The sequence below is a fragment of the Macaca nemestrina genome, chromosome 6 (genome assembly GCF_043159975.1).
Source record: "Macaca nemestrina isolate mMacNem1 chromosome 6, mMacNem.hap1, whole genome shotgun sequence".
NCBI classification, from domain to species: Eukaryota; Metazoa; Chordata; class Mammalia; order Primates; family Cercopithecidae; genus Macaca; species Macaca nemestrina.
In genome coordinates, this window is record NC_092130.1 from 46,683,124 (window position 1) to 46,710,389 (window position 27,266).

Consider the following 27,266-nt stretch of genomic DNA (forward strand, 5'->3'; position numbering starts at 1 on the left):
AGGTGGATGGTGTCCAGGAATGTTTGTCTTAAATGGTAGGCTCTAGAGTTAGAGCAGAATCAACATGTTTTCACACGTCTGAGCTCCATTGGGCTCAGGATACTGCCCTCTAGTGGGCACTGGACATTTTTTCCCCAGAGCGTGGACCTAACAGATTATTTTGACCATGGTCTCTTGGGCTTGGTGTTTATGAATGCAGACATAATGGGTTTTCTCAGGTGAGTCTCATTAAACTAGTTTAATTCCTTCATCAGTTCTCTATCCTGTCTAGTAAACTTATTTCTAATACTAATTTTACTAAAGTCATTTCAAAGAATTTAATTCTGTTTTGTGTAAACTATACAGGGAGAATTGAATACATCTATCAGACAGTATCCATTATAACTTCTGCCATTGGGAATTTTTGTGTGGCCACTGTTTCTTTCAAATCCAATTTACATGGACAAATATTTGCAGATCTAAATTTCATTAAGACATTTTGATATATATGTGTGTGTATATATATATATCTTTTAGCTCTAACAAAGTGTACAGTGTGGAATTTTAATCATTGTCAGTTCTATTTCATAGCGATCATACCTTCTAATAAACTTCATTATGACTAGGATAAAAATAGATAGTTTATATTTATTTTCTTCACTCATTTATTACAAAATGATGAGTAGGCTCCCTGAGATGGTTCCGGTTTGCTCTCTTGCCCAGAGTTAGATGATTGAATTGTAAGTCGAATTCTCCTGTCTGACTCTGATTACTTCATGTGCTGTGTATAAGTTGCCTCCTCTGTTGGCATAACATGGGGCTGCAATATCCTCAGGGCACGAATGGTGCAGCAGAGCTTCCTGTCTGGGTTCCCCACTATTAGTCGTCATGCTAACACTCATAGCCATTTTCTTGTTGCATTCTCCTTTCTTATCCTATTTTATAGAGGCTGAAACTGCAGCTTAGAGAAGTTAAGGGGCATAACTGGGACTTGAACCTAGGCTTATCTGCATTTAAAGTCCATAGTTTAAACACTGGGCTGCACTACGGCTCACTGTATTGGTGTCCCCAGACAGCCACTCACTGCCTGATGCTATGCAGGAATGGGGAGGGTTGGTTATGGTCACAGAACGTCTGGGCCAGACCTTCCCTGTGACTACACACACATACACACACACACACACCCAAAATGTGGACACACAAAGACCCAGGGCAGAGAAGGGATAAGTCCAGGATCAAATAGTTATTGAGTGGTACAGCTGGCAGGACCCATGTGTCCAGTCCCCATGCCAGCCTCTAGTGAGAGTTACCACCTGGCTTAGCTCAGTTTCCCATATAAGTGTCTGTGAATCTTCTCCAGCTCACTGAGTGGCCAATTTGATGGGGGAACCAGGCAATGTGAGCCACCTGAGATTGGAGACTGCTGGGTCCCACCCTCCTTTATTTCAGAGGAGTCAGAAGAACAAGCATCAGTGATGAGGGCTGTTAGGTCACTGGCTGGAAGTAACCATGCCTGCCAGTGGACACATGCCCATGTGGGGCTCTTGTGGCTCTCAGCAGGGTCCAGTTTTCTGGTTAGAAGGAGCCAAAATAACCCTCCAGATCTCATTTCCCTGTTTGCAAGATGCCGAGCAGGGAACAGAAGAGAAGGTTGCCCTTCAGTTTGTGGACTTGGGAGCAAGCCTGGATTGCCTTTATTGTGAAAAATGCATACAGGTAACTTTGGTCCTGGAATGACCACAAAAAGACTCTTTCTTTTTGTTGTTATAACATATTTACATTTTCTGATCATGTAAGGGAAGCTGGTTCATTGTGGTATAGTTTTCTTTTAAAGGGGTTATTTCTCAACAACCATTATACTTGGAATCATAATAGTATGAGAATCACAAAGAGGTCTTGTTTTTTCTTTTCTTTCTTGAAAACCCACATTCACATGAAGAAAGGAAGTGTGGGGCTCAGAGCACAGGAAAATACTGCAACTTGACCTCATTAGACGGGGAGAGAGCTGGTCGACTAGTAACAGGCTGTGGTGGCTTTTCTCTGTGTGGGATTCTGGGGTGTCTGTGCTGGCAGCACTGACCCTTGACCCCACTTCCCCCCATGACCCCTGCGGAGTAACAAATGATCACTGTTATATAGGCAGTGGAAGAGGACTTTCAAAATTCCACACTCACTTTTTCCACGAATGCTAGGAAAGGAAGCCATTTTATATTTTATTTTATTTTATTTATTTTAGACAGAGCCTCACTCTGTCACCTAGGCTGGAGTACAGTGGCACAATCTTAGCTCACTGCAACCTCTGCCTCCCGGGTTCAAGCGATTCTTCTGCCTCAGCCTCCCAAGTGGCTGAAATTACAGGCACCGGCCACCACTCCCGGCTAATTTTTGTATTTATAGTAGAGACGGGATTTTACCATGCTGGCCAGGCTGGTCTCAAACTCCTGACCTTATGAGAGGGGGATTGTGGCCAGACAAGTTACTGGGAAAACCCGTAGGCTCAGCCATAGGGCTGTTGCCTTTGCTGCCCTCTCTGTCACTCCCAGGGTCTGAGCCAGGGGCCCATAGTGCTGGGTTAATCATAAGCTGCTGACTTTGCTCTTTGAAGCTGGAGATAGATACTCCTTTGGTTTTTAAGATTCTACCCAAAATGAGGCCCACAACCAAGGATCCAGTCCTGATAGAGTGTTTTGAGCAGGTTGGGCAAAGGCAGGCCCAATCCCTTCACCTGTCTAGGTTTTTGGTTGCCGTTTCAGCCCCTTCCTTGGCCTAGCATCTCAGGTAGACAGCATCTCGAGTGTGCCTGGGAGGGCAGGGCTTGCAGGATACCCGCCAACGTTCTGGCAGCCTTTGCCATCCAGCCTCCATTAGCAGCAGAGACGGTGGAGAAGGGATAACATTGCTGACCTGCCAGTGAGTCTTCCTTTGTCTGATCCATTAGCAACTGATTTATCAGACTTGATGAGGTAAAGATTTCAAAACCCACCTGTGACTCCAAAAAGCTTTCAGCAGAAACAGTTGGTCTGTGCCCCTCTTGCAGAGAGCTTTGGGCAGAGAAAGAAGAAATTGCTGTTGTACCTCCCAAAAGCTTTTCTTAAAAAGACTATTTATTCTAGATGCAGTCTATTTTGCCCGACACCTCTCAGACAGTCAATAATTCCAGTTTGTTTATGATTATCCTTGCTCCCTCCCCCTCCATCTGCTACCGGAATTTGTGCCTCTTGCTGCAGACGCCCCACTGAACGTGGGAGCATCTGTCTCTCTAATGACTGGCCATGGCAATCTTGCCTGTTCAATATGGCTAGATGAAGAAAACATTTAATTCCTACTATATGGGGAACTCCAAAGCCAGATTTGACAACTGTTCCATTGAACACTAGTATTTCACAATTTCCTTAGATAACAAAAAGTTACTCCCAGAGGAATATCTTTACAAGATGGGAAGTTGATAACTAGGCCACTGGAATGACAAATGGTGCTGAAATACACTGTGTATTGACTTTGATGAACGTGCCTTGCCTTCTGTGACATAGAATTCTTCCAGAGTGCCTTGTTCGTAGCCCGAAGGGCCTGCAAAACTCTTAGTGAGAAGCAAGGGTTTGTGTCCTGTTTCCTGGGGTCTTCTTGGAGTTGAAGGAGCAAGGAGTGAGAGCTCTTGCTTGGGGGCCTTTGAGACAGGCTTGACTGGCAGGTAGGGCTTCTGAGTGGGGGAGAACCCTGAGGGCTGGGAGGAGAGGGGGCTGGGTCAGAAGAAGCTTCATGCAGAGGTGGGGTGCACATAGGGTGGTGAAGGATAGGAGGGCCTTGATAAGGGGCAAACTTGGGGGACAGGAAGGGTGAAGACATGCAAATTATTTTCTGCAGTGGAAGTGCAGAGTGGCCCACTGGAGTACTGGGCCGGGGAGGCTGCCCAGTGGGCAGAGGGAGGGATGCGTTCTCAGGGCTGTAGACTTCTGACCTCGGTCAGCATAGATCAGTGGTCACGTGTGGCAGGCAGAGGGCAGGGGTGTCTTGTGCCTCAGCCCTGCAGCCATGGAGGGAGAGCTTCCAGGACTAATTACAGGGGCGACCACTATTGAGGCCCACCCTGTGCCGGGCAGTGGGTCCCACATCTGGGGGTGTTTTAGTAGAAGAATCCCTAAGGCCAATGGCCATGTTAGGAGCTGGGGACAGGGAGGTGGCTGGGCTCCTTCAGGCCCCTGGAGGTGGGCTTCTCACACCCGCTTTAGGGACTTGTTTTCCCTCACGTTCCTCTCTCCTCATGGGCCGTGACCCGAGCCTGTGATTCAGAGGCACGTCTGCCCTCGCCCACGGTGATGCTCCTGCTGGTCCCAACCCTCTGACTGTCACTTTCGGCGCCACACCCTGGGGGGCCTGGGCTGTGATGGGAGGGAGGGAAGCTGGGAGTCAGAACATCTTTTTGTTTCATAAATGGCAGACGTCCTCAGAGGCCAGGGCAGTGAGGAAATGGGCACAGAAAGTGTGCAGTGATTCTCCAAAAAGCACCTTCCGCCAACATTTTGCTTTAATTCACCACTGCTTTGGGCTTTTTTTGAATAATTACTTTGTGGAGCAAGCACTTGCCCTGGATTTCGTAGATAATTAGTAGGTCAGGTTACCTACCAGAAAAATGATTTCTTAGGGTCCCTCTGGGTCCTGCACCTTCCAGTATTGTCCTCTCCTGGTGCCATTTTGTGAAAAATGTCACCTAACTCTGACTTGTTTTATGGCTCAAAATATGATTTTATCCATCTCATCCCCAGCTCACCCCTCCCATGAATCTTTAGTCAGCTCACACCGTGGTGGAGTGAATTCCTACAGACCTGGATTGGGAGCCCCCTGGGGAGAAGAGGATTTTGTGGCCTGTTCCCCTCTGCAGAACACATTTAACTTCAGAAGGAAGTGGATTAAAACATTTTCTTATGAGATTTTCACAATGTCACTTGAGCTGTTTTAATACCTGGTTTAAGCATTTCTGCCCTAAACCCTACTCAAGTCATTTCTAAGGCTCAGGGTGATTTAGTGATGATGCGATGCTTTTATTTCTGACACCTCCACCTCGCAACAGGACTGAGAAGGGTGGCAGTGATTGTGGGAGGGAAGAGCTTGACTGCCAGATACATGCTATGAGGCTGGTTCCAGCTCTGTCCCCTCATCAGTGAAACAGGCCAGTAATCCCTGCTTTATCCCTTCCATGGGAGGTAACGGTGTGGGAGGCTTCGGAAAGGGCAAAATGTGAACATGTTATTAGGTGTCAGCATCATGTGTGTGGGCCTTGGTTCTTGCTTTCAGCCTGTGGCTGTTATTTCACTGAACAGCTGGACTCTTGAACAGGTTGTACACTGCCCAGAGGAGTTCAGCTGAGGGAGCAAATGGCTGAAATCCAGTCTTCACTGCAATATCAACTGTGGGCCCTGGGGACTGTATCTGCCCAGGGGCGTCACATTTTCTGGTTCATACAAAATAACAGGCTGGTTGGTGGCACTGGCTAGGAACCCTCAGGCTGGTCTCAGAGTGAAGCCTGGTCACTCAGAAGTCTATGCTTTCTGAATCCCTCCAAGAAAGTGTACCCATGCCTTAACTCCCTCCACTTTGGCTTCTCATTTGCCACTTCCCTAAACCGTACCCCTGTCCCTGGTTCCCAGTGCCACTTCTCTGATGTTCATTCATCATTGCATTCCTTAAGGGATTCAGAGCTCAGCCGGTGGCTTCTGTCTGGCACTAACTGGTCAAGATCAACTCTTCTAACCTATTATCTACCTACAACCAACCCACTCCCAGAGAGCTTCCTCTGCCTCTGACCTGCATTTCCTCCTGCCAGAAGCACCAATTGTCCTGTCCTTGAGAGGGTGGGTCTGTGTTCATAGTCTTATGCGTCTGCTCTTTACCCAAAGCCCCTAGGTTTGCATCTCTGGGCTTTGCATCTCTGACCCTGACTATTATGAGAGAGCTGCTCTTGGAACTGTCTGGCTCATATTCTCAATGCTCTCTCTCTCTCTCTCTCTCTCTGTCTCTCTCTCTCTCTCTCTCTCTCTCTCTCTCTCTCTCTCTCTGCCTTCTCTTCCCTTCCAAATGCTTGAGTAGTCAGGGCTTGGGGCTGCTGCCCCCACCTTAGGAAGGCCTGACTGCATCAAGTCACGATGTGGAGTGTGCCTGTATTTCAGGAGAAACACATTAGGGCTGACTCTGCTGCCTCCAGCTGAGAGCAAAAACCTCCCAACCTAACCAGTCTGCCCAGCTCCCTCCCTGAGCATCTTGTGGGGAGGGGTTGCAAATCACCAGTTAGCAATTCAGAACTCTCTTTTGTCTTATTTTGTGTGTGTGTGTGTGAGATGGAGTCACACTCTGTCACCCAGGCTGGAGTGCAGTGGCACCATCTCGGCTTACTGCAACCTCCGCCTCCTGGGTTCATGCAATTCTCCTGCCTCAGCCTCCAGAGTAGCTGGGACTACAGGCATGCACCACCATGCCCAGCTAATTTTTTGTATTTTTAGTAGAGACAGGGTTTCGCCATGTTAGCCAGGCTGGTCTCGAACTCCTGACCTCAAGTGATCCACCTGCCTTGGCCTCCCAAAGTGCTGGGATTACAAGTGTGAGCCACCACACCTGGCCTCTCTTTTGTCTCCTATGCTTAAATTCCTCCCAGCGACTTCACAAGAGCAGGGAGCAGTTGGTTGAAGAAGGGTTTGGGTTTTTTTTTCTTCTTCTTCTTCTTTTTTGAGACAGAGTCTCGCTCTGTCACCAGGCTGGAGTGCAGTGGCATGATCTTGGCTCACTGCAACCTCCACCTCCTGGGTTCAAGCGATTTTCCTGCCTCAGCCTCCTGGGTAGCTGGAACTACAGGTGCGTGCCACCGCGCCCAGCTGATGTTTGTATTTTAGTAGAGATGGGGTTTTACCATGTTGGCCAGGATGGTCTCGATCTCTTGACCTCATGATCTGCCTGCCCCAGCCTCCCAAAGTGCTAGGATTACAGGCGTGAGCCACTGTGTCCGGCCTGGGTTTGGGTTTTCAAAACTGGGTGTATCAGCCATTTGATCCCCACTCATCACCCACTGGATCAATCTGTCTAAAACCATCCTCCAGAGCCAGTCCAACACCAGTCCCACTCCCAGCTGCCCTCAGGATGTAGGTGAGATCAGAAGGTAGGGAGAAGAGGGAGGAGGCAACCAAGGACACAGAGACGTTTCCCAGCAGCTCTTTAGGTGCTAATAAAATAAAAAGAAAATTAACCCAGATTCATTCTCTAATCGCTGATCTTATTAGAGCCTGATTACATAATCTAGCTTGGTTTACATACTCTCTTAACCTGTTTTTTTAATTGGCAATAATAGACTTTGGGAGCCTCATGTTGGATTCATACATCTGGCTGGGATGGGTAGGCTGAGCCAATTTACCGTGAGCATGAATCTGGGAGAACCTGAGGTCTCTGTACAATGAGAGGTTGCTACTAACAGTTCTTACTCTGGGTTATGGGATTTGCCATCAGGATTGATTAGCATTTCAATAAAGGGTTGCTAAATTACCAGGTGCCACAGCTCTGATGGAATCACTAGATTTGGGTTCTCTGGAGTAGTACTTTAGCTTCCACAGGCCTGCCAAAGCTAGCTGAAGTTAGGAAGGAAAACTCAAATTTTTAAATTAAGAATAATTTGCTTGGCAAATTTAGTGCAATGATCTGTCCCTGTGCCCTAGGGTTCTCAGCCCTGCCTTCACTGTGCCTACTGCTGCAGAGGGCAGGAGGTCACAGGCACCAAAGCAGGCCTGCAGGAGAAGGTCCACCTTAGAGCAATAGAAACAACAGGCAGGGGTAGCATGAGGCCGATCAGCCACAGCCTCTAGGCTGGGTGCTCTATGGCCAAAGAGAAGCTTCTCATCTCCCCTCACAGTGCTCCTGGTGGCCAGGAGGAGTCACTGGGGGCATTTTCTCCAAGTCCATCAGGATGCCTGGGTCAGTTAACAAGCACACTTAAGTATGCTTGCTATTTCATCCCCCTGGATGAATATCCTGAATGAGTATTCTCTCATCTGCCAGCTATTCTCAGAGCTAACTCAGGTAGTTTAGCAGTGGACAATGACTGGCCACTGTTATTTTCAATGGTTAGATTTGCTGTTTTAGGCAAAAACATTTAGACAATTAGAATAGACCTAAATGTCTATCCAGTTTCTGTTTGCTTTCCTGGTGAAAATGCAATCGTTTTTTGTATACTGGCAATGTCTTTTTTGCCATACCAGTTTTCTGTCTATTCTGGTTCTTGTTCATTTAGCTTATAATTGGTGTTTCATTTGGTTGTTGTGAGCAGTTTGTCTGGCTTTCTGAGCCAGAAATTATTTTTTCTGTCTGAGAAAAAAATTATTTTTTCTATCCAGAATGAGATCCCTCACTCTGAAACCTTTCTGCTCACTATTTCTGGAAAGCACTTTTTCCAGATTCAGAAGACAAACTGATTTACATGATTCAGATATAAAGTGCATTTTTTTTTTTTTGCTTTGTAAGTTTTCAATTTTCCTTCCTAAGAAATATGCAAATAGCTGTCTGCTTACGCCCGTCTGAGAGAAGGACAGGACCATGTAGTTTCATGAACTTTTGTTTATAATCTCCACTAGGCTAAAAAAGAGAAAGAGAATCACACACATACTTAAGTGTGCTTGCTAACTGATGTGCTTTTCCAAGTAATATATCGTATGCTTTTGAATCCGTGATTTGCAGATCTCAAATCCTTTGAAACACAGTGACTAGACAGCCTCTAGGACAAAGCCTCATTGTGAGGTTTTCAAGGATAATGGGGCTGTCTCAACTGAGTGGAGTCCTTAATATTAATTTTCTTTGCTTTATTTTCTCAGGTGTTAAAAAACTTGTTTTGCCTAATTTATTAGCATTCATTTCTAGGCTTTGAAAACTAATCCTACATTGAAAGGAGAGTTTTAAATTTGAAATATGAGGCCTGTATCATGGTGCCTTAAAATCATTAACTGTCCCTCCAATGTTAATTGCAGGTATATCCATCACGGGGAACTTGTTTGCCATTAACGTGAGGGGGATGCAAAAGCAAAATCTCCTGGAACCCCTGCAGGGGTAATGTTGTCACTCAAAACTTTGTTCTGGAATCGATCTAACCTCAGAAATGGGCTGTACTTATTGACAAAATGACAGTTCGTAGTTTTAACAAAGCTGACAAGTGGCAGTTTTAGCAAATGGAATGAAGTTGGTTTGTGGATGAATCTGCCAGGCAGCTCTGGCCCTGAGCAAAGTTCTTATGAATGAGTTTGAGGAGGCCAAGAGGTCAAAGGGCAGGGCAACCTGGAGTCCCTGTTTAATTCTACTTTTCTTCCAAGGATATAGTTTATTTGCAATTCAGCCCACCTGCTATAGGCTTGGCCCCCTTAGGGAAGGCAACATTTGTATCTATTTGGGTCTCTGGCTAAAAGAACATTAATCTATGTATATACTATGTGTGGATTTTTAAATTTTACACAGCCCTCTCCTCCCACCAGCAGCTTCTGTGGCTGACTTCTTATGTGCTTATTGAATTATGCACTATTGATTCCCTGCTAGAGCTGGTGGCTTTTCACTTTTGCCCTTATTCAGCTGTTTTGCCTGTTAAATTCTAATCTGGGTCTAAAACATTTTCCAATAAAGGCAAAGCTTGAGGATCATCCAGTTGGAAGGGAAGCTGGGTCTATAGGAGGTGCTCGGCGTATGTCCACTGAAAGGGCTTTGCCTGTGCTGAGGAGAAGGGCCCTCCCTCTGGAAACCTTTCTGCTCATGGCAGGATGGGCTAGCATTAAGTGTCTCTTTTTAAAAATAGGTTTCTAAAATAAGCACCCTTGGTTTCTTACAGGATGTCATCTTCCTGGTACAGATGGGAAGAAGGCCAGATCTGGCTCCTCATTCCTGAAAACAAACAGCCTTGACCCCAATGTTGATAGCAGTTCCTTGCCTCCAACTCCCAGCCTGTCCCTTCGATGGGCCAGGTAGTTTTCCATGGCGATGCAGACCAGGTATGGGAATATCCAATTCACTTTACTTTTCAATACTTTCAATCCAGGAAACACTTACTGAATGTTGGCTCTGTAAAATCACCATGGAAACCCAAGTGGAATCTTTAAAATACTCTAAGGAAATTGTTCCGAGTTCCCACATCCCACCGACACTTCAGTGAGCAGGAAGGGTGCATCTTAGTCCAGTGCATGCCTGCTTGCATTCAACCTGAATGGCAGAAAGGGGGAAACAGATGGAGGAAAATGTGTAAAGCTGATGATACGGCTTTTTGTCCTGGGTGGTGTAATATTATGCTTCCAAGGAAGAAGGGTGAGCAGCCAGAGCTTTAATTTCCACTGGAGCAAAGAGATGAGTTTAGTCACAGCTGCCTCTGCTCAATGGTATCATCGCCCACACACTCTATACCAGGGCAGGACCTACAAAGCAATGTCGTGGTGCCTAGTGACAGCCTTGTCTGCAGCACCATGCGGCACAGCGGGGGCTGTGGGCTACAGAATCACAGAGCCTGGATTACAAGGGGCCCTTATCACGCAGCAGGAGCTGGGCTCATACCTGACACAAGGACTAGAAACCATAGAATCATGGTCCTGACTGGGGTCTTAGAGGAATGGGTAGATTCCATGTGGCTTGTTTTTAAGAAAGACAGAAGTTTCAACTGTGCTTAGAGAAGTTCCAACTTAGAAAAGGGGAAGATGTGGCTTTGGCATTTAAGTTCATTAGGATGGTTATAAATCTTTGGGTTCCAGGTGACTCCCCTTCCTCCTCCCAATCAAACTAGCTTTAAAGCATGAAGGAAATGTGCTGGTTCAGTGAATTAAAAAGTCCAGATGTAAGTTCAGGTGAGGACTGATCCAGGAACTGAATGATGTCACCAAAGACAGTTTCTTTCCTAGATGGGCCTCCGCTGGCTGCCAGCTGCTCCTAGGGCCATAGGCTTCTTCCTCTATGTCTGGCAGGGAGTAGAAACATTTGTATCTCAACTTTCCCAGCAGTCCCTGAGATTCACTTTGATTGAAGTGGCTGGGGTCACCTGACTACTCCTGAACCAATTGTTGGTGGACAGAAGGAGCTCATAAGCTCCATCTTTGGGGTATGGGAACCAAATGGAAATCAGGAGCTGTTGAAGCGGGTTAGATTCAGAAAGGCAGGCAATGAATATTCATCACCAAAAAGACATGGCTGAGTTTACCCAAAGCTTTGCCTGCTAGTATCTTGTTTACAGATAAGTATAATGAAAACAGGTTCTTCAATAGCAGTGGCTACCATTTATTTGAGAATTTACCATTAGATCTCACAGAAGACAATATGTTAATCACTTCATGTGAATTGCATTATTTAGTTTTTACACAAATGCCTGACATTATTATCTTCCATCATCATCAATCTTTTTGTACAGGTAGAGAAGCCAAGGTACAGAGAAGTGAATGGATTTGCCTAGAGTCACAAAGACAGCAAATAGTAGAACCAGCAGCTCAGTCCCTGGTCTGTGACTCCAAATCCATGTATTTAAAGATACCGTACCAGAACCACTATGTTATACATATTGCAAGGTGAGGATTTTCCAACAACAAAGAGTTTGAATATTTTTTCGGGTTTTTCTCAAGAAATGCTCTCCAAATTCCTGGATTCCAGGCCTGTTCTTGTCATTAACCCACCCGAAGACCTTGGGTCTTTGCTTTCTCCCAGTCTCAGCTGCCTCACTTACAAAATGAGAGCTTGGACTCTACAGTCTCTCAGGTCTTTCCCACCTTCAACAATAGCCCAGGGCTCCCTGAGTCTGAGCTGTGCTTGGATTTTTTTCTCCTGAGAGGCAGAAGGAATTTTTTCCCCTGGTAGAGAGATGGCTCCTTTGATAGGCTCTTGTTTTTCCCCTAAATGAAAGAAATATTCAAATATTTTATTTGCTAATCTCAGAGAATTGAAAAGCCACAAACAGTCACACCCGGGGATGACTTTCTGGCGAGATGACGGTAGATCTGCCTGAAGGACATCACCAGGCAGTCCGGGGACTTTGATCTCCACTCTGCGCTCCTGTCATCCAGGCAGGTGCTCTGCCTGAACACCCCCAGCCTGCTGTGCTCCCTGTTCCTTCAGGGACACCAGAGAGCCCACATGGGTCTCCAGTTCATAGCATCAGATGAAAGCGCTAACCCCCTCACACCTCCTCAGCCTCCAGAGGAGGAAACAGTTTAATTTTCAGTAGCTTGTTCTGCCTATTATCTGGTTTTGCCATGGTGTCCTTTCCACCTTTCCGTCTCCTCAGGGTCAGCCCTCCGAGAGCTGAGGACCTTTCATGGTTGAGGGATAGCAGGTACCCACATACGTCAGTATGTTGCTCTGTATTACCAACTTGGTATTACTGCTGAAAGGATGCCCAGTGACAGTCACATCTGAGCTTTCACTTCCTCCAGTTATGTAGGTGTCTCTGTCACCAATCTTGAAAATAGCTTTTGTTTCCTTATATATCACCTCCCTTTTAATTTGGGGGACATTGATTTTTTTCTCTCTCTGTATACATCTCCCTTGTGGTTGTAAATGGCTGTGCCTAGCCAGCGTCAATGATGCCGTCAGGGCTTTGGGAAGCTGCGGCTTGGGGGCATGAGATGACACTTCTGATGGTGCCTGGGTGTGCCCGGCCACATGTCGGTCTGCTCAGCATACTCCACAGGGTGGCCTTGCTAGTTTCTTGGCGTCATGTGGCCAACTGTCAGGATGATTGACTATGTTTGTGTTCAAAATTAATGAGCTGCTGTGTCACCATGTGGACCTGCCAAAGGTAAGAGGGTGCAGGGGTCCATAGCACCGATGTAGTGACCCCATGCAAGAAAGCCATGTGGGCAAAATGCTACATTCACATTTCCCTCCGGTGGGGCCCAGCACCAGTTCATGCAATGTTGGTCCTTCATGATGGAGGGCTGTTTGTCCTGGGGTGGTGATGCCTCTAGGGGGTGAAGAGTCATGCACTCTTTCAAAGTTGTGAGAAGCCAGTCTGAGTTCTGAAGCATGGTGCTGAATGTCTTCTTGAGGATAGAAACATCTCCTAAACAGTGTTTTACACGGCCCTCGGTCATGAGAGCTGGCAGGGAGAGGCGCCACTGGCTCCTCGTGCCATCCTGTGTTAGCTTTTGAGTGCATGGCCTGTAGACAAAGGAAGTGCCTGAGGCCACAGCACAGAGCGGGGAGTGTGGATACCTGAGTTTTACTGTGACAACCTTGACCCTCAGGTTTCCCACCTGGGCAGGGAGGCCTCTGTGGTCTTTTAGGGCTTTCTGGCTCTTGCTGTTCATTGTGTGATGGAGTGGATGCTCTTGGTCCTGTCTTGGCCACTTTTCTTGCCAATGCTCCCATTCCCTAGCCGCTATGGGTGGTTGCTGCTCACAGGCTGTGGTTCTCTAGGAATCACCCTCTGCCAAGAAAGTTTTGCCACTTCCTCCACCCTTGCATGGGGAGACAGTCCGTAGCCAGTGACTGAATAACAAGAAGACACAAAAGGCCAGGTCACTTTCCTCAAGGTGGGGCCGGCCTTGAGGGGCAGTTTGTGCTTCAGAGCATGCCACAGAGTTGACTGCAGCCAGACTCCAGCTGCAACCATGCCCTTGTTCTACCCGTCTTGCTCTTTCATCCCCCTTTCTTGATAATATTTGCTTAACAAATCACATAGATTCAAATCCTTGCCTTAGGTTCTGCTTCTGGGAATATGGTTTAAGACACTTGGTTGACCAGGGTCATGTCATCGGCATAGGTGTGTCTGGAAGCCTATTAGCAGTTGTTGTTGGTGGGTGTGTCTTCCATTCATTCTAGTTATGCCAACCCATTCTCTTTTTTGTGTGATTACCCTTGCTCTCTTTTCCCCTCCTTTGGTGTTTCATATGCTTGCAATATACCCACCTGCCCATCCATTCATTTATCCGTTAACCCTCTCACCCATCCATCCATCCATCCATCCATCCATCCATCCATCCAGAGGCTGACTTCAAACTCTCCCATAAAAGGAAAGATTAGGAGTCAGATTCTGCCCAGATTGTCCTGCATGGGGCCACCCATCCCTTCTAGGCTGGCATCTACCAGGGTGGATGCCATTGCTTCCAGCCAAGAAGAACAGCCACCCAGAAGTGGGAAATGGCCCTGTGGATCCGGCACTGATACACCTTTAGTCCATTCTCCACCATTGCATGAGCCTGCTTTTCAGAGGCTTGCCACCTGGCCCTGGCCACTGGCAGATGCAGGAGAGGGAGTGTTTTTCACTTATAAATGGTGTAGAAAAAAATCGAGGTGAATTATCTGGCTGCTGCGTGAGTGCTTTATTGATTACAGAGCACCAATCAAATTAGCTGTCAGAAGAGAATGCAGATGGCACCACGTGGAATGGATTTTCTATATCCCCTAATTGTGTTATTTCAATCAGCAGGTCAACACCGCATGGCCTGCGGTGAGGAGTGGGGGCGGGTTGGCACACACTCTCTGGGCCAGGCTGGAGGTATGGGTTTGAGTGTCGTATGTATTTTAATATCAAGATTGAGGGATTAACAAAATGGGCCTGGATTGCTTTATGCATTAGATGGGGGGCAGGGGCAGGCCTTCAGACATGTGCTTATAGGAGAGAATGCCTGCCCCACTCTTAGGGTTTGATGTGTCAATCCCAGGTATAAGGAGAATGAAACAACTGTCTTCCACCTGTCTAAGGTGGCATTGCTTAGCACTTAAGAGCTTATGTTTTGGGCCGGGCGCGGTGGCGCATGCCTGTAATCCCAACACTTTGGGAGGCCAGGGCAGATAGGTTGAGTGAGCACAGGACTCAGACCAGCCTGGGCAACATGGCAAAACTCTGTCTCTACAAAAAGTATAAAATTTAGTCGGGCACCCCTGTGGTCCTTGCTGCTTGCAGGGCTGGGGTGGTTGAATTGCTTGAGCCTGGAAGGTTGAGGCTACAGTGAGCTGTGTTTGTACCACTGCACTCCAGTCTAGGTGATAAAGCAAGACACTATCTCAAAGAAAAAAAAAAAAAAGAAACAAAACAACAACAACAACAAAAAAAACAGCTTATGTTTCATTATGATCTCAGTTCTCCTCCTTACTAGCTGGGAGCTCTTTGGTGGGCTACTTAACCTCTCTGAGCCTCGGTTTCTTCGTTTGTGCCTCAGGGCTAATAGCTGTACCTTCTCCACAGAAGGAAGGTATTATTGTAAAGATTCAAGGAGATCGTGTATTAAAGGAGATTGTATATGCAACGTGTTAGCACAGTGCCTGGGACACGGTTGGTGCTCAGTAAACGTGAGCTTTTCCTCTGAGGGCCTAGGCCTTTCCTGTGGACCCTTGAAGATTTAGACGGGCTCCTAGGTTACGCTGTGGGATGGCTGGTTTAATGATGGAGAAAGACCCAGTTGCATGATTTCTGCTCTTCTCAGAAATTCTTCTAGGGTGGGTGAAGTTCAGATCTGACTCTCCCTCTGATTGGGTGAGATAAACACAGATTTTCCCAAAGACCCAGTTGGGCGGAGCCTTGATTCTCTGCTGGCGGTGGGTCTGGCTTTGTAGCTGTTCCTTGCCTGTGACTCCCTACCCAGTGCCTCCTGGCGGGCTCACTTCGATGACAGCACAAGGCCCACACAATCACAAAACCACTTAATGTTAAAAAAAAAAAGAAAAAGAAAAAGAAAAAGAAAAATCAAAGCCCTCATTGGTTTTATAGGCTCTGTGTGGCAGGTTTTTGGATCATCAGCAGTTTGTGATTATTTGTGGTTCTCCCTCTGGGTTAGAGTGTTTCTGTGAAATTGAGAGTTGAGTCTAACAGGAATTTGGATTTGGTGCTCAGTAAAAAAAAAATCACAGGTGCTTTGTAGGCAGCTGTGTAGCCATCCTGTGCCTGGCACCTGTGGGCTCTGAGGGGCACAGCTGCTTCCATGAGGGGGTGGCACTGGCTCAAGGCAATTGATCAGTAAACCCCAGCCCACTAAAGCCCACAACAGCAACCTGTGCGGCCCCCAATCAAGGACCCCTACAAAGTTCTGGATGGAAAGAATGAGAGTAGGAATAAGGAGGAAGGGTGGGTTAGGTCTGTGGGGCCCCAGCCTTGTCTCTGGTGCCTCGTTGAAGTAAAATCTCCATTTATCAGTAGTTCTGGACCCAGAATGGCATCCCTGACTCCTACACACAATGCTTACAACTCTGGGGTCTTTCTGGCTGTCCATGTTGTGGTCACTTGCTCCTGTCATCTCTTAGCCCCACCTGAAAACTTGATCTTTTCTTATGGGAAGTGTACTACCTCCCCCAGGATAAAGCAGGTGGAAAGCAAGGGGCAGCAGTAAGACAGCATCAGGGCCCGATTTACCGTCTAGAGAGGCCACAGAAGTTCTTTGGGTCAGAAGGAGAGCCACTCTCATGTCCACTGCCATGGCCGAGCAGAGTGGGTGCATGCAGAGGAGGGGATCTGGAGCCTGTTCAAGTACACAGGCTCATTCATGTGGCCCATCCTTAGGTGCTGCATCATACACATGGCCTTGGCCAGGCCTGTTCAGGTCACAGGAGGAGAGGGAAGAGGCTCAGACCATGTCCTGCTCCACACCCTTCACAAGTGGAGACTGAGGTCTAAATTATGAAATGCTCTTATAAGAACACAGACATACAAACAAGCAAACCTCGATAAGTTCACAGTTCAGAGCACTGAGCTCCTCAGAGAGAAAACTCCAAGGAAATTGAATTAGGAAGGCTATAATCCAGTAAGTCTCTGAGCTCTGAGACTCCATATTTTGAAGGACAGAGAGAGCGATGTTGGGAGGTAGAAGTCCAGCGATTCTTTACGTCTGGTTTGGTGGGAGCCACGGATGAAGACAGGCTGGCTAGGATGCGGATGGGATGTTTCTACTCAATGAACCAGAGACAGTTCCAGCGCGTCCCAAGAGCTCACTGATAACCCCCAGCCTGGAGAAACAGGCACTGCTGGGGAGGCCTGAAGGGTGTCCTTAGCCCCTCCTTCCTGCACACAGTAAAATCCTCATGTTCATTGCTGGGTATATACCCAAAAGAAAGGAAATCAGGCCAGGCGCGGTGGCTCATGCCTGTAATCCCAGCACTTTTGGAGGCAGAGGCAGCTGGATCACAAGGTCAGGAGTTCGAGACCAGCCTGGCCAAGCTGGTGAAACTTTGTCTCTACTAAAAATACAAAAATTAGCTGGGCACGGTGGTTGGCACCTGTAATCCCAGCTACTCAGGAGGCTGAGGCCTGAGAATCTCTTGAACCTGGGAGGTGGAGGTTGCAGTGAACTGTGATCGCACCACTGTACTCTAGCCTAGGTGACAGAGTGAGACTCCATTAAAAAAAAAAAAGGAAATCAGTCTATCAGAAATGTGTGCATGCCTATGTTTCTTGCAGCACTGTTCATAATAGCTAAGATTTGGAGGCAGCCTAAGTGTCCATCAACAAATGAATGAATAAAGAAAATGTGGCACATATACACAATGGAGGACTATTCAGCCGTAAAAATGAATGAGGTCCTGCATTTGTAACAACAACATGGATGGAACTGGAGATCAATATGTTAAGTGAAATAAACCAGGCACAGAAAGACAAATGTTGCATGCTCTCACTTACTTGTGAAATCTAAAAGTCAAAACAATTGAACTCATGGACATAGAGAGTAGAAGGATTGTTACCAGAGGCTGGGAAGCGTAGTGGGGAGATTAGGGGAGGTGGGGATGGTTAATGGGTACAAAAAATATACCAATTTTTTCTAACTATGTATCATAGTTAGAAAGAATGAATAAAACTTACTATGTGATAGCATAATAGGGTGACATTTTGAAATAATTTAAAGAACATAATTGGATTAATTGTAACTCAAAGGATAAATGCTTGAGGGGTTGGATACTCCATTCTCCATCATATGCGTATTTCACGTTGCATGTCTATATTGAAACATCTCATGTACCCCATAAATACATATACCTACTATGTACCCACAAACATTTTTAAAAAAAGATCTCCTTGTTCTCTGTGGGCATATCTCCAGCATTAGAATGCACACATCTCCCACAGCCAGCCTCTCACATTGCTGGACCCATGACTGATGCTGACGAGGCTGCAGTCCATCTGCAAACCTGTCTCCTGCTGTTCCTGGGGAGCCAAGCTGCAGGTGGGATGCCAGCAGGCTGCAATGCAGTTGAGGGGCTGCTCAGCAGGGACCCAGGCACCAGTGCCTTTGGCTCTGCGTCCTCAGCTTGTCTCATGTCTGCTCCCTCACTTATCTCTCCACTGTGCACCCCTGGTTCACAGACCCCTGGTGTCTCTCGTCTGGACTGTGAGGCTGCCACCTGCTCCTCATGCATCCAGGTTGGTGGCAAAAAGAGTCATAAGTCACAAATGACTGACCACTAAGGCACCAGTGTTTCAAAATAATTTTCTTTTTTCCAGATTAGCAGAATCAAGGTTGTGGCTTTAAATCTCACGTTCCTTCTGCTGTTGTTTTAATGGAAGACAAGAGGTGCCATTCCAGGAAAAGTTAGGGGAATTGCGGCCTCTCTTGCCTCCTTCAGAGCCTGTGGTTCAGAAGTATCCACAAGAGTGGGTTGTGCATTAAAGTAATTAATGCCAGAATTGAAGTAATAATTGGTATCCTGGACTTGAAAACAACCTCTAAGAGGTCTTCTTACCATCAATTCCGCCTCTTCTAGTCCCTCCTCTGCACTGTGGACAGAAAGGTTTTTCTGGAATACAACTGAACACGTCCTCCTCGGCTTGCTTTTACCATAGGCCAAGGCCCATACTCCTTGGAAGACTCCTGGGCATGGTCTGCAAGGCCCTGCACAGTTGGTTCCTGGTCCCCTCCATCCTCCAGGCACTGTGCACGTCCTGTCTCCTTGTCAACTGATAGCCTCCAGGCCAGGGATGGTCAGGTGTAGGTAACAAACCTTTCTACCCACTGTTGTCTTCCTCTGCATTTCAACATCAGAGACTGGAGACTTGTCTTACTGAGTCAGAAAATGGGTAGTGGAGAAGTGAATTCTAGCTTTCACAACTCTACCATGATACAGTTTTGTTTTCTCTCTCCTTGTTTCGGGAGAGCTGAAGCACTGTGGCAGGTTTTCAGGAAGATATTTATCTTATGCTTAGGACCATATAAATGGAGGGGTCACAACAATAGAATCCATGTTATTATAGAGATGTGAGGTCCCTCTTCAGCTTGCAGAGGCCCTGCATTGCTTCTGAGAAAATAGACCCATGCTAGCAGGTTGGTAAATATGTTTTTCTATTTCTATAGTTGCAAAGAAATCCTCAGACCCTTGTTAATAGACTATGACTCAGAAGCAGGAAGGCAGCCACAGCGATTAAAAATGGCAAAGGTTGTTTGGGGACAGGCAAGTGTTTTGGTGAAGGGAATGATGAAGGGAAAAAAGCCATCATGAGGAGTGAGCTGTAGCCTTTTATGTTTTTGTTTTTGTTTTTTAGATGGTGTCTTGCTCTGTCACCAGGCTGGAGTGCAGTGGCTCAATTTCGGCTCACTGCAGCTTCTGACTCCCTGGTTCAAGCAATTTTCCTGCCTCAGCCTCCTGAGTAGCTGGAATTACAGGCACACGCCACCATGCCCAGCTAATTTTTGTATTTTTAGTAGAGATGGGGTTTCACCGTGTTGGCCAGGATGGTCTTGATCTCCTGACCTCGTGATCCATCCCCCTCACCTCCCAAAGTGCTGGGATTACAGGTGTGAGCCACCGCACCCAGCTGGCCTTTTTTTTCTAAACTCATGTTGGTTGTGGGATGGGTAAGGCATGACGTGCTTCCAGGGCATGCCAGGGGACTCAATTCTAATGGATGTTTGTGAAGAGGGACTTTCCTTCAGTGCTGCAAGGCCTGTTGGGAAGTGGGAGAGCATGAGGAGCACTTTGTGATAAGGAGCTTCCTTGGACAGTCCCATGGGGCCCCCTGTTCTTTGAGTTCCTGCATTGCACAGCTCCCTGTTCATTCTCACTTGTTGACCCATGATGGTGAGGGTTTGCCGACAAGATGCTCCCCCTCAATGCAAAGGAGTTGGAGGGGAAAAGTGACAGACATGGAGGGCAGAGAGTGGAGATCTGACACACAGATAACCAGGATATGACACATAGATAACTAGCCAAAGAGAGCAGAGCAGAAGAAATAGAAGAAATAAAGATATAATAGAAGAAAATGCTGGGCTGAGAAATGAGACTTGTATACAAACTGAAAGGGCTCATCATGCTCCAAGCATGATAAGTGAAATGAGATCTATAACTAGCTATAGCCTGCTATAATAATTTGAAAACAAATTATGAAAAATTTCAAACATACATAGATGTAGAGAGTTAGTGCAATGACTCCCCATCATGTGCCTGTCACCCAGATTTTAAGTCATCAAAATTTTATCACATTTGCTTCATCTATTCCCTTTTCTTCTCTTGTTCTTTTTCTCCTTTCCCTTTGTTTTCTTTCTTTTAATTTTTGCTGAAGTATTTTAAAGCAAATCTCAATACCTCTACATATTTGGTACACATCTGTAAAAATGTGAGTATTTTTCTCACATGGCTACAATGCTATTATCTTACCTAGTAAAATTAACAATAATCTTTGGTATTGTATAATACCTATCCATAATATAACTTCCCTGACTGCAGGATGCCTTTACAATTGGTTTGTCTTAGTTGTGATCCAAATAAAAGTCACTATGTTACATTTGCTTGCTCTGGTGGTTTTAAGATGTTCTTACATTTTTGGACACTCTTTCCTTCAGAAGGTGGAGACTCCTTCCCCTCCCCTTGAATGTGGGCTGGATCTAGTGACTTTCTTTTAACAAAGAATAAGGCAGAGGTAACAATATTTGCATTCCAAGGCTAGGATATAGAAGATGCTTGGCTTTACACTTTGTGCTCTCTTGGAGAGTTCTCTGTTGGGGAACCCAGTTGCCGTGTTATTAGCACTCTCAAGCAGCCTGCAGAAATGTCCACATAGGGAGGCACTGAGGCCTCAGTACCAATGCTCCAACCATGGGAATGGGCCCACGTGGAAGAGCATCCAAGCCTCAGTCAGACCTTTGAATGAGTTTGCAGCCCTAGCTCACATTTTGACTGCAAACTCACGAGAGACCCAGGCCACTGTGACTCAGCTAATCTACTTCCAAACCCCTGACACACGAAACCATGAGCTAATAAATGTTTGTTGAGTTTTAAGCATTAAAATTTGGAGTAGTTTGTCATGCGGTGATAGATAGCTAATGGAGTTGTTATTTTAAACTCTGTTTTAATCTACAGCACACCCTTCCTTTTATTATTCTTCTTCCATGCTATAGAAATAGAGTCAGTTGTTTTACAGAATGTCCCACCATCTGGATTTTTCTGTTAACTTCCATGTAGTGTCATTTAACTAGCTTTTCTGCTTTTTCTATTTCCTGTAAATGGAAGTTCACTCTAGAACCTTGATTTGGGTTCAGTATTTTTAGCCAGAATACTTCACAGGAGCGTGTTGTGTATGTGATTATGAATATCAGGAGGTACCCACTGTCTGGGTATAACACATATGGGAGTGTTAATGTTGATCAGTGAGTTTCAGATGGTCGGGCAACACTTTTGAATTTCAAGGATGGAGGGGAAAATTCTACCTACATTGCAAACATGTAGTCAGAAAAACTAGATTACCCACCATGGGATACACTAGGAATATGAGAGTGTTATAACCAATGAAGTTGGTTTTTACATGTGAGTGAAGACAACAGAATGACTGATTCTTATGTACAAAAGTTCAGAGATACGTACCACATATATTTCTTGGGCGAAAAAATACCCTGAGGATAAATGTCATTTATTTGTGAATTCAACAAGTATCTGAGAAACGCCCATGGGCCGAAGCACTATGCTAGGTGGGGGTCAGAACTTGAACTGTCCAGGAAGGAATGCAATTAAGGACTTGAGCATAGAGAAGCCATGCGTGGCATGAGGGGTCAGGTGGTGACACAGTGAGAAGTCAAAGCCAGCAGCATCCATCTGCCTGTTCACTGGCTGGGTCTGGCTATTACTCTGAGCCACCTCAGGTGGTCCCTTCATCAGGGGTAGCCGACTGGAGGTGGGGATGGAGAGCCTGGGGACCCCTGCACTGTGGGCCGAGCAGGCTTGGGCTGAATTCACTGCTGCCGGAGGGCCTAGGCATATGGAAAAGCAAAGAGGAAAGCAGTGGTAGTGGGCAGGCGCAGGATCTGGAGCTGGGCGGGCAGCAGGAAGTAAGTGACTGATGTAAGTGGGTGAGAAGGGGAGCCCGGGAGGAGGCTGTGCAAGGGGTAGTCAGCAGTACTGGTGAGTTGGTAGTTTTCGCTGGGTGTGGGTGGGGAGATGGAACCTGCTGAGGGATGGGTTTTCTGGAAGTTTCTCACCCTGTTCCTGGAGCTGGACTAGGGAAGTAAAGCATCTGTGGTGCAGACAGGCCCCAGAGATGTGCAGGGAGTAATTGAGATGTTACCTGCTGGAGTGTCTCCAGCCCTCTGGTTCTGCCCAGTGTCTCTTCTTCTGGGAGTTCTAGAGGGTCTGCTGATTGTGGATTGACGCCCTGTGCAGGGCCATCTTCCTTGGGGGCCCACAGTGCAGACCCAGCAAGGATCAGTACATAGGCCCAGGTTGGTACCTGCACCACACACCTCCCCTTCTTCTCGCTCTAGTAAACAGGTTCAGGGGGGCCCAGGTGAGCACAGACTACCTAACAGGTTTCCTGCTCCTCAGAGCCTGTTTGGGGCCTGCCTGATAGAGGTACCTGGCTCTAGATTGACTTTAGTGGGATCCTACTCTTAGGACAGAGCCATCAGCTCCAGGTGCCTGGTGGGAAGCACACAGGTTGCTTGTGCCTGAGTTCCTGGGGACCATCCTCAGGTTGAGGGATGGGACGGGCATTTATCAGACGATGCCTGAGCTGGATCTCTCCTTCCCTCTGGAAAAAAGGGGCTGGAAAAACTTTTGAGTATCTGGAATCTTAGAAGGAGGGAGAGGAAGGAATGCCAATTTTAGAGATAATTAGAAAATGCTTATTTCTTTTGGAGTAAGTCTCTGACCAGATTGAAAGGAAAACTGCCAGCACTCCAGCAGTGTCTGTCTGCCTCATCTCCGGTCAGCTGCTCCTGGCACCTTGGAGGGATGCTCTGTGACTCAGTAGGCATCCCACTGCCGGCTGGCAGCCCCTCTGTCCTGCTTTATCTTTTTTCCCTTTTTGTTTATTGCTATTTTCAAGAGCATAGTATAAAGATAACTGTGACCCTCTGACTCCCTTGGCCCCCGACTCAAGTCAAGCTCTAAATACCTAGTCTGTTTTTTCCTGCATATGTGTAAACTCCCAGCCTATCAGCTCCCTGAGAAACCTCCCTTCCACTTTCCAGATTCTGTGTGAAAAGAGAACTGGACCATGTGTTAGAGTGTTTGTGTTCCTAGCTTGCTGTGTGGCCTTGAGGTATCTCTTGACCTCTGGTTCCCTGTGATGTTCCCCTCTTAAGCCTACTCTCCTCCTGTGGGATGTGGTTTCTTATGTAGGCTGCAGTATAGATGGGTTGAGACAGTGTTTTGCATCTTTTCCAGAGTGTAGATGACTTGCTTTGTTTCCATCCCTGTCTTCAGGTCAGGGCTCGTCCAGTCGAGTCCTGTCCAGACCAAAATATGAATGGGTTATAATTGGAGTTTCCATGGATGCAGATGACTTGATCACAACCTCCCCAAGAGAGCTTTCCAGTGTCGGCCCTGATATCAGGCAAGAAACAAGTGCCCACCCTAAATTGTGCCCGTTGTTTCTTTACCCCTTTTCTCTGCTGATTCTATAAAGGGAAAATGGGCCAGCTCTCTGCCTGCCCCACATACATACTGCTTGGGATTTCTCAGGCAGAGTAGCATCAGAGAGGCCATCTGGCCCTAAAGTGTTCTAGTCAGGTCCAGAGTCTGCATTCACTCCCCAGGGTCCACCTCCCATCTCTTTTCTTCTCTTGGACACATCCAAGGCATTAAGTGCCCCATTTTTGGTTGTATTTCTCATTCTTTTTTTTGTTTGTTTGTTTCACTTTCTGACTTTCAAGTTCTACTGTGTTCTCTAATTGTTCCAGAAGCCAGACAGATGGGCTGGTTTCTTTAGCCAAGATGAAATTTAAAAATCATCTCAAAGTAAATGGAGGCTCAGATGTGTCAGTTAACTTTGCATGCCTCTCCTCGATGGCTGGTTTGCCATCACAGGAACTTTCTGTTTTTAATCAGCCATCTGGGCCTGGCCATATTTCCTTCCAGAAAGCGTCTAGCAGCTTTGCTGGACTTGATGAAGGACACTGTTGTCCAGGAACAGCCAGCTGGGATGTGAATTCTCTAGACTTGTGTAGGATCAGGAGTGATTTGGGCTGGGTCCGGCATACCAGGTCATCCTTCCCATCATCGTGCAGCTGTGGGATCTGAGGCCTCAGAGGGCAGTGTGCTGACAGGATCACACAGCTGGGAATAAAAGTGAGGTCTCCTGAGTCCTGTCTAATTCACTTTCATTCATGTCATGAAGCCTGACACCGAAGGGGCTTAATAAGACACAGTTAGAGGAAAAATAGTTGGCTCTTCTTCAAGAAGAATATGGAGAGTTTTGATGAGGGAGCACAGTTGACAGATGAGAAATTTTATTTCCTCCACTTTGGAACTCTCTGGCCACTGCCCTAAAAATAAGGAATGGCAGAGTTATATCTTCCCACATGACTTTGATATCTGCCTTCAGTCTGTCCATATACAGGAAATCAAGTCCAAAAAGGACTGCTTCAGCCAGGCTAACCTCACATCAATCTCATTCAGGCTCCCACAGTCAAAGTCAATTTACTAGTCAGCTATCTGAAAAGTGGACAAGCAGTCTATCAGATGGCAGGTGGCCACATTGCATTTTCTGGGACCATGGAACTGCCTGAATTGTCTGAAGGTTGTTTGGTGAGCCCAGAATTAGAGTCAGGAGTGTCAGGTGTCCTCAGGGCTCTTCCCACTGAGCCTGCCCCTCCACTCGAGAGACTCTTTCCTCTCAAACCTAAAGTCAGGTGTTTTCAGAACCTGGCATCTTCCCCTCAGGATTGGGGGGGTGGGGTAATGCAAAGAGCAGGACTCTTTAGGTATCTCCTTGCCTTCTGAATCATATACTCATGAAATTTTCCTTCTTTTTCTTCTCTTCTCCCTCATTTAGTAAGGTGTGTTGGTGGTGGGTAAATTTACCATTTACTCTGTAGGTGGTAGAATATTGAGGTGGGAGGAATGAATGTTATCCAGAGATCTTGGGCTTGAAGTTAAATGCAGTAACTAGAAGTGGTTTGGGGCTGTTTCCTTTTGAGAAGAGATGAGATGGTAATACAATGTTAGGTGTTGGGGGGATTTTAAAAAGTATGTGTGGAAAACCTTCACAATTAATACTTACTGGGCACTAATTGGGTACCAGACACTGTGCTAAAATTCCATATGCATTATTTATTTAACCCTCCCAGCAACACTTAGTAGGGATATTATACCTGTTTTACAAATGAGGAAAGAGACATACAAAGTTTAAGTGGCTCTCCCAACATCATGCATTGGTCAAGCCAAGATTCAAACCTTGACAATCTGCCTTCAAAACCCTTCAGTTATATGGCTGCCTGGACAGGGTTATGAGTATGTGTGTGTGTTCATGAATCTACATATGCAGGAATTCATGTGCCAGGCAACCAAGGGGTTGTATGTGATGGGGTTCTTTTATTTCCTTGGTAAGAGGACCCCTCTTGCCTTTCAGGGACCTTCCCCCACCTAATTCCAAAAATTGTTCCTCCCAGCTTCAGCACGTGGCTGAACTGGGCCTATCAGACACTGTCTCCTGGTCTTGGAATGTAGAATGCAGTTTTCCACAGAGCTGTTCCCAAAGGTCGTGGCCTGGGAGCTCATGTCACCCGAGGCAGTTGTTGGGCCGATTTAATCCCGTCTTTCTGAAGACCTTTGACTAGCTGAGCTACACTTTATCCTTCTGGTAAATTCCTTTTTTTCTTTTCTTTTTCCCCTCCCCTCCCTTCCTTCTTTTCCTTCCTTCTTTTCCTTCCTTCCTTCCTTCTGATACACATTGCTCACAATTAAAGAACATTATCTGATACTCTCCCTACCTCTTTTATTTGCTTAGACATCCAGTCTGACTACAGACCATTCTGGCTCTAAGTCACTTCATACCATGTTGCAATTTCCAAGGAGAAATGTACCACATTGAGGACTATCATATGTCACGCAGACTGATTCCAGTTCCTTTTAACAAAGGAGTTTTCCTTCAGGAATCTAGGAATCATATCCTCCTGTCAGTTGCATCTTTTTAGTCCTATCCCTTGATTTGGAGGTGTCTTCCTTAGGAAGCATGAAGTCTGGCTTCCAGGGATAAAGCTGGATAGACTTTATTTACGCCAGCACCTAGTTTCCAAATCGTATGCTAGTGTGGGTCCTTCTGAGAAGGTTTTCTGGAGGCTACTTCCCTGATTGAAGGTACACAGATCTCCAGGCATACTAACTGCAGAGGCACTGACGGGGGTGCCTGGCAACTCTGAGCCTGTACCTGGGAGAGTTTTGCTTCTGCAGGTTCTCACTGTAGGTCCTTGAGCAGTGGGGACCATGTGGCTATGCAACAGTTATTTGCTGAGTGCTCAGAATCTGCTATGTGCTAGTGATGATCCCTGTTTTTGTTCCCATTTCTCTCAAATAGCTGCTCCCAGGCTTGGAACAGTACAAATCTGTTGAGTGGCTGTAAAGCACAGGTCCCTGTAAACAGGCTGGAATACCACCTGTTCTGCAGGTCCTGTCCTTGTGCTGGATCAGGCTGGGCAGGTGCTACTGTCGTCTTGGCCCCTTTTCACCTCACCCTTCTCTCCTTATATGCACAAAGGGCCAGCAAAACCTGTCTGTAAGTTACTGATGCTCTTCTCTTCCTATCCTTTCTCCACTAGACTCTCAGTTCCTAATGGGGCTTCAAGGCATGGTGATAGGTTGTCTTCAGGCCAGCAAAAGCCCCCGTGCTCTTGGCTCCCCGATGGTGCATCCTGGAATCCTTTCCTGTTCCCAGTCTCCTCACTGTCTTCATGACACTGGGTTCCAAGGGTTTATTTCAGTTGTCTGAAACAGGATCAGGATGGCCACTGATTCATACTGAACTTTCCTTTTTACTCTAGCATGGAATGGTTCCAGGATTCAGATGTGAGCAGAAATCTGTGTCCTGCTTTGCAGTCTTCCTGGACTTAGAAGCTAAGATATTGGCTGGGCCTTCACTTCTTTGACCCTGAAGAGGCTCCTTGTCCTACCTCAATCTTGTA

At 46.6% G+C, this 27,266-nt stretch overlaps 1 protein-coding gene across 2 annotated transcripts in view; it reads left to right on the forward strand.

Annotated features, from left to right (window-relative positions):
- The first annotated feature begins 1,524 nt into the window (after positions 1–1,524).
- Positions 1,525–27,266, forward strand: part of LOC105467155 (follistatin like 4) — a 555,957-nt gene continuing 530,215 nt past the window's right edge. Inside the window, exons 1-2 of one of the 2 annotated variants that reach the window (XM_071098467.1) lie at positions 1,525–1,695; positions 9,818–9,977. The gene's annotated coding sequence lies outside the window, so the exon portion shown is untranslated. The remainder of the gene's footprint in view (positions 1,696–9,817; positions 9,978–27,266) is intronic. The other variant, XM_011716594.2, reaches the window with a different exon arrangement.